The sequence below is a fragment of the Parus major genome, chromosome 1 (assembly GCF_001522545.3).
Source record: "Parus major isolate Abel chromosome 1, Parus_major1.1, whole genome shotgun sequence".
Lineage (NCBI taxonomy): Eukaryota > Metazoa > Chordata > Aves > Passeriformes > Paridae > Parus > Parus major.
Window position 1 is genome coordinate 62,320,066 of NC_031768.1, and position 7,806 is coordinate 62,327,871.

The window sequence follows — 7,806 nt, forward strand, 5'->3', positions numbered from 1 at the left end:
AGAAAAGAGAAAAGAAAAGAAAAATATTAAATAGTTAAAAGGGAAAAATCTTCTCACAACAAAATCTGAATTCTCCTGGGTTGTCTGGAAAAGTCTTCCAAGGAGAAAAAGGTCTTGTAGACACTGAGCATGCTGCAAGCTAAACTCAAGATTAGAAAACTATCTGGTTCTGTCAGTGTACACGTGTTTGTTTGCAGAAATCAGGTCGTTATTTTAAAATGCTGTTCTTTTTAAAAAATGAAATCATCATTGAAGACTTGTTTGCTACTTTTTTTCAGGCTTTGTGGAATAGGTGAGCATTGCAGACGCCGGTAGTGTGCTAAAAGTAGGTGTGAGAAATAGCAATTTAAAGACTAAGCTTTTCATGTAAGTCTTTTGGAATAATATGTTCTCCCTATCACATGCAGGTTTACATTAGGATAGTCTTTTAAACCATGCAACACAGAATGTTGGGAAAGTTGAGGCACAAAATAATACAAATTTTTGCAACACTGAGTAACTGGACTTCTAAAATGTAACTGAGAGAATGCCATGCAATGTTGGTGGACCAGAGAAAGCTAACAGTGAATCCCTTTGACACAAAGTAAGCTTCAGGACTTGTTATTCCTACATTTATAGGAAACAGTTATATTTGCCTCATCTCTCTGTGCTGAGCAGATAAAGACACCCAGGGGACATTTTTCCAGGTGTTGTGTTTACAAACCTTTTTCTCAAGTGCATCTTCCTTTTTAATCCTTTTTGTTATATTGATAATAAAGGGCAAACTGGGTGCACTGTGTATCAAACTTCCATTTGACCTAGAAGCTTTGTGATGTCCCTGCAGCTAGACTGTTTTGGTTTTGGCATCAGAGGAGATCCCTTTATGCAAACAAGGAGCCTGTGCATCTTGTGAATCCCTGCTGAAGGAAGGCACTGCATGATGGTGACATGTCACAGGCTGCTGAAGGTGCTACTTCTATTAAAGTCTCTAAAATATTACAGGACTGGTGTTCAGAGGGATCAGCAGGATGTTTCCACAGAATACAGACAGCTGTGCAAAGAAGCTAGGCTGTTTTCATGACTTGTTTTGTTGCCAGGGTTTTTATCTTTTGTGTAGCTTGACTTTCTGAAACAACCTGAATTTTCTCTACTAAATAAAAGAGAGTCTAACACTGCAAATGTTGCAGACAACAGTTTTAGTGCTATATTCAACCAGGAAATCTCCTACATTAGATCTTGTCTTTACTACAGCAGAAAGACTAAATAAAAATTAACAATTAACAATGGCTTTGGTATAACTGATGACAATGGGATTATATTTATTGTTATCTCCAAACAGAATGAAGTCCAAGCCAATAAAGAATATTAAATGTGCTTTAAAGAAAAAAAAATAATTTTAGCTAAAAACAATGCTGGGAGAAATTCAAGTGGGAAAAAGACTTTATTAACAGAAAAATCTGAATGATGATTGAGAATCATTGGATAATACTTAAGGAGATGCCCAAAAAAGCCCCACCCAGCAAAAGAATCTGCATTCATTAAATGTCCTGCTGCAGAAGGGAAGTAAAACTCCTTATGCATATGTGTAGTTATATCCCAGGAGAAAATGCAAAAAGCTCCCAAAGCTCAATGCATGTAAATGAAAAGGTAGATTTTGGGGAAAATTGATAAAAGGGGAAACAGGTCACAAGGAGAACAAGCAGAGCTAAGGAAAGTTGTCTGTTGAGGAGTATTTTCTTGTCTTTTGGGGATTTTATTTTAGTATTTCCAGAATAAAGAACACTAAAATTGACATGCCTCCATTATGAGATGAAAATAGTAAAACTGCCAATAGGAAAAGATGTTAAAAAGAGGCTTATTCTCTTGTATTTTTGTCTTCTGTCCAGGGATAAAACCTCAAACTCTAATCATTTATTCATGTCAACCAACAGTAATCACATAATTTTTGTTCTAGTTGTAACTAAAGAGGAGGTTAAACAGCAGATAATAAAGTCAGGCAAGGATCCGAGTAACCTGTATCCAGCAATCTATAAAAAAAGAGCAAGCCAAAGAAAATAAATCTTAGCACATTGGGGAAGTTCCAGATGCCTGGGAGAAAGCTAGCACGATAAATGGCATGAACCAGATAATTTGTAGACCTGTCAGCCTGATGGGGATCCTGGAAAGTCGAGTTGGTACCACATAACTTTGCTATCAGGCAGCAAGGGTGATGTGGAATCAATGGGGAATGTGCCAGATGCACCAAAACCAGGTCAACTTCAGGTCTCAAAATACTCTTCTGCAGGGCATGTTCAGCATCTAAAGATGTTCCTGTTATGCATGTGTTTCTGTGAACCATGGGAGAGAGAATGGTGGGAAAAAGGAAGCAGGTGGGAGTTAGGGATCTCACTCTGGTGTTGATGTTCTTCAGACTCTTCACAAACAAAGCACAAAAATATCCCAGACTGAAAAATGTACCTGGGAGAGGTCTAAAGGGATCAGCAAACCAGAAGGTGGTTTGCTTACGACCTAGAGCTACCTATATTTTAACAGACAACTGGAGAGACTGTTTCAGTCTGGCAAGACAAAGATACAAAACAAGATCCAGTGGCTGGGGTTGGAAATACATTTTTAATTAAAAGCAATTTACTGTAAGAAAGTACTTCATCATCAGAACAAGTCACAATGGATAAAAAAAATGTTTATACTGGAAGTTTTTCCAGAAAAATCTGTTTTATTCCAACCATTGTCTTTGCATCTGAAGCATGAACTGATCTCAGTAAGTCCTGTGGTCCATGGAAAAAGAACATTGGCTTGAGGGTCCTTGGTGAGTCCTGTCCTTAAAATCTATGACCTGCAGAGAAATGAAAGCAATGCTGCATGCTGAGTGATCTGCTCTGAGTCAGGTGTCTGACAGAGGAGGCCCCACTCCTAGTGAAATAAATGATTTCTGAATCAAGGACATGTTTCATTCAGACGAGTGTACTCATTTAGGGTGAGTCTAACAGCTTGGCCATTCAAAAAAACCACAGTGCAGTAATCTAATGATAAAATCAGCAAAGAGTGCAGGGAGAGAAGGGCGGTTATCCACCATCTTCAATATCTTCTTTAGCACATCATATTCAAATATTTCCTTGGACTGGAAGAGATACTCCTTATTGCAGAGATTAGATTTGTCCTTTTGGGAAAATGGGGTGGAGGAGGAAATCTTACTGTGTTTTTGCTTTGTTCCTTTTCAAGCCATTATATCTGCCTGTGAAATACCACTGAGCAAGTTGGCAGTATCACTAATTCCCAACAGCACAAAAAAATTTAAAAAAATTAAAGCTTTAAAAAGGAAGAAGCACTATGTAAGGTAAAAGCCAGTTCAGAGAAAGGCCATCAGAGCTGCTGCCTCCAGTATGTCTTTGCTAAAGCAGCTCAAACTTGAAATTAAGCAGCAGTGGGGAACATCTGCAAACCATCAAAGATGGTGCAAAGGTTGGTGAAAATCTTTGTGGCCTCTGTGATTCATAGATACCAGCCAAATACAAACAAAAGCTTTTTTCTTTTGTGACAGACATAGTATTGTGGCTTGAATCACACAGAGCCCTATTGTTGGGTTATTTTATCTTATTTCTGTTGCAGATTCAAGTGGGGAAACAGGCTTAAAGAGCTGTTGGGGCAGAGCCTCTCTTGCATGAAGGCAAGTGAGGTCTCATCTCAGGCTCTTCTCTCACAGCTTTCTGTCAGTGGCTGTTTCTTTCCTCGCATTATCTGTCACACAGAGATGTGACTTAAGATGAGTCCAGACGTCAGTGGGCTGCAGGTTTTTAGGACCAGGGGCAACCTCAGTGCAGATTTTAAGAAACTTTGAAGGCTCTTGGTGAGGCCTGTCCTTAAAATCTATGACCTGCAGAGAAATGAAAGACATGCTGCATGCTGAGTGATCCTCTCTGTGTCAGGTGTCTGACAGAAGAGGCCAGGAGGGCAGGAGGCTTGGGTAATTGGGTGTTTAAAGTACACTAAGGTCCCAGCTACACCAGCAGCACTAATAGGCAGCTGATCTGGGATCTTAAACCTAGCTCTACAGTCCAGCCACATCTTTTGTTTTTAGGGAAACCTGATCAGCCCCAATGCCTTTTTTTGCTAGTACTTTATTCCATGTACTCTCAGCAAAACTGATTAATGGACATTAAATGAAATCAAGCCTTGCCTCTGTAAAATAATCTATTGTAGGGGCTAGCAAACCCAGCAGCCTGATTGAGGCAGGGTGACCACATCTGTGTGTCCCCAGGACTGTCCCATGGAGGGGCTGAGCACACAGCCACCACAGGAGCACACCCACACTCACACAGGATGCACATACACACGTTGCTGCCCATACAGACCAGCACAGGCAGAAATACACACACACACACAGGTGGCTCAAATGGGCCAATCCTGTCCTGCTCTCTGGCAGTTCTGGGAAGTTCTAGAAGTGGGAAAAGTACACATACATACAATGTGGGTGCCTCCATCCATGGGGATGGATGGTCAGCCTGCCTAGCAGCTGCCCCTGGACCCCAGTGTCTGCAAGCACTGGCACCTGGGCATGCAGAGCCCTGTGGCTGTGGCCCCACTACACATCCCTTAGGTACAGCTCCCCTTGCTCAGCCTGGAGAAGACTCGAGGGAAGCATTATTGCAGCCTTTCAGTCACTTAGAGAGGGCATACAAAAGATGAGAAAAAACTTTTGAGCAAGGCCTGTTGTGATAGGACAAAGGGCAATTGTTTTAAACTAAAAGAAGGTAGATTTAGACTAGACGCAAGGAAGATTATTTATTTTTTTTTTAACCATGAGGGTGTTGAAATGCTGGAACAGGTTTCCCAGAGAGGCAGTGGATGTAGACATTCAAATCCAGGCTTGATGGGGCTCTGAGAACCCTCATCTAGTTGAAGATGCCCCTGCTCATTGCAGCTGGGTTTGGGTAGATGACCTGAAAAGGTCCCTTCAAATCAAAAAATTTCTGTGATTCTATCCATGATCAAGACTGAGCCATTTTAAAAATCAAAATTCCATCAAAAATTAAGTCATATATGGCAGAAGCAGCAATAAAATCTCTGGCCGTGCTAAGGGGACTTTAAGGCCTCTTGTAGAAAGCTTGAGAGCCACGTTTGGCTTGAGAAATCGATTTAGCACCCATCTCCCTGCAGGACATGTTCACAAAGCCCTGTAAGGACTCTGCCAACTTGCCACTGTCCCCCATAGTCCCTTGTTACCACAAGTGATGATGAAGGGTGATGCCATGACAGCATTATCTGCACCAATGGGCTTCCCCCTCAGTACCAGCCCGCCTTATCCTGTGGCAGGCTGCTCTCCAGCACTTCTGTGAGTCTAGCTGAGGCTGATCTGAGCACCTCCTCTTTGATTCTGCATAAACTAGCAGATACACTCCTGGCTTCAACACTAGAGCTGTGCAGAAAGGCCAGAGACCTGGCTTTAACTCAGTCTGACCATAGCAAGCGTCCCAAAACCATGTATCCTTCACTGAGACGCTCCCTGAGCCAGTCTTTGATATAGCCCCGTAAACCTCCACCATAAACATCCAACACTGAGAAAGATCATATGGAACTCTTCTGATCTTACCTTTTTGGCACCCTCAACATCTGCTTTCTCAAGAACGGGGGGACTAAAGCAGAGCAAGAGAGGTTTCATGAGGCTGATTAATCAGAAGCATTCACTCTTCTTCATATCAGTCATAGACATGGTATTTAGCATTTTCCTTGGCATTCAAATTCGCAGTGGCTAATGATTCCCAAAATGAAAAAGGAATGGACATGCTTAGCTGAAGTAGAATTGTCCAACAAGTCAACTAAGTGATGTCTACAAGTCCAGATCAAAAGACAAACAACTATGGTTTTGTTTAAACTCCTAATATTTCAGGGATAAAATTCAGTGTTTGGAACCAGCTTCATTTTCCTCATTTTTTAGCCCTCCTCTCTCCAAATCTTTCCAACTTTGGTCACAGTAGGAATTGTTAAGATGGTCTTAGATACCAGCCATCACCCAGAAGAAATCCCAGTTTACTCTTTCTGGATGTTAGCAGCAGTTATTAATGCCTACCTTTCCTGTAGTGGTTTTGGAGGGCTTCCAGATGGGTTTGGAGTAATGTATTTACAGATCTTCCAAGGGTGGAGTACTTGTGCTAGTTTGCTAATACTCTTGGCCCTTCGTGTTGCATCTTCAGTCTCCTAATCAGTAGATGAAATAGAAACCATGAGCATAATTTTACACGATAGTTTCACAATACGTAAAGAGCTGGACTTTCCCTTTGCTACATGCCATTTAAGAACTACATTCTCATCATCTGTTCCACTTATTTCCCCTTCTGATGTAGCCAATATGTTGGAATCCTTTGTAAAAACATGTCATTTATACTTATGTAAGTATTTGCTATTGCAGACAACTTGCTCAGAGTTTACTGGCACCAGCAAGAGCAAAGCATACAATGGTAAATGGAAACTCATTTCTTAAGTCAGCTTAGAGCTGAGGGGCTTTGTGTTTGCTGTCTCCTAACTGTGAAAATTACATGGAAACTTCTGCAGGTATCAGCAATTTGTGATAATCATTTCCATATAGCCAAACAGAGAAATTCATAATTTTGGTTTCTACACTAGATTTTGCAGGCTTTTAGAGCAAACTGAGAGACCTCTGAACAATATCCTCCTACATTTACATCTCAAAGTGTAAAGCTCTTGAGGGTGGTGACTCATAAAGCATTTCTTTCTTCCTCAGAGATCCAAGCTTGCAAATGGAAACAAGGTCTGCAGTTCCAGTGAGGAAGCTGGCATGAGGGGTGGGAGGAGGTGTCAGGGCCCACACCACATTACATGATGATGGATTGATGGGACCACATCAATGGGCCCTGAGAGCTGTGTGGCTCTCTGGGTAAGAGGAGGTGGCAGGAACAGAGGAATGTCATTAGTTAACCCACCCATGGGGCAAGAAAGGCCTCAAAGGCAATAAGCAACAGCCTGGAGGTGCCTGAAGGCTCACAGCTGAAGCCAGCAGGTGAACTTGGCTTCCTGATGGGAAATCTTCAGCCAGTGGAAAGTCCCCAAAGCCCTCACCTGCTCCCCCACCTAAATCAAAGTCACAAGGTGTCATGCCACAACACAAACAGAAATAAAGTCTGGCTCAACCTCCAAGTTATATATTTTTTAAAAAAAAGTCTAGCCTTGCTAATACCATGTAGTTCCCTTTGCAGCTCCTGGTATTTTAAGTCTGGAAGAAATTCCAGCTGTGTTATAAGATGAAGCCAGAGCACCTGCTTCTGCCTTTTTTGTTACTAGCCCCATGGTAGCTCCAGTGGTAAAAATCAAAGGAGTAAGAGGGAACAGTTAGCATCTCCTCACAAATGCTAAAATCAGCACCAAATGACATGTATGAATCATCCCATCTACTCTTACACAAGCTAGGATAAAAATGTAGCAGTCACACAAGCTGCAATAAACTGTCATGCTCTGGGACATAATGCATGTCTTAAAGTCAAGCAGAAACTGCTTCATGGGCAAGTCATTGCAAAGTACATTGTGATTGCACCTTTCTTCAAAGCATCTGCACTAACAACAGTCAGGCAAGCAGAAAGAAAGATTGCAGAAGGCATTTGTCTGATCTGAATGGCAATTTCTATCTCACTACAGGTTATATTTTCTTCCCCTTTCAGTTTGTTGTTGTTTTTGTTTTTTTTCACAATGCAGTCAGGGAATATTTATGTCCTTGCTATGAGAATGTGTCAAGAATGTCGCTCAAAGGGAAGATGGTTCCATCCACTGTTAGGTTTGCCAGGTAATTAAATTGCTCTCCTAATGCTCACTTAATCAGAG

The 7,806-nt window shown here is 41.5% G+C and overlaps 1 long non-coding RNA gene across 1 annotated transcript; it reads right to left on the bottom strand.

The window, feature by feature from the left end:
* Nucleotides 1-3,817: 3,817 nt before the first annotated feature.
* LOC117244519 lies at nucleotides 3,818-6,840 on the bottom strand. The gene is made up of 4 exons (XR_004497778.1): nucleotides 6,651-6,840; nucleotides 6,044-6,171; nucleotides 5,567-5,725; nucleotides 3,818-3,850 (listed from the first exon to the last, which is right to left on the bottom strand). It is a non-coding gene; the product is annotated as an uncharacterized LOC117244519 (long non-coding RNA).
* Between the last annotated feature and the right edge of the window lie 966 nt (nucleotides 6,841-7,806).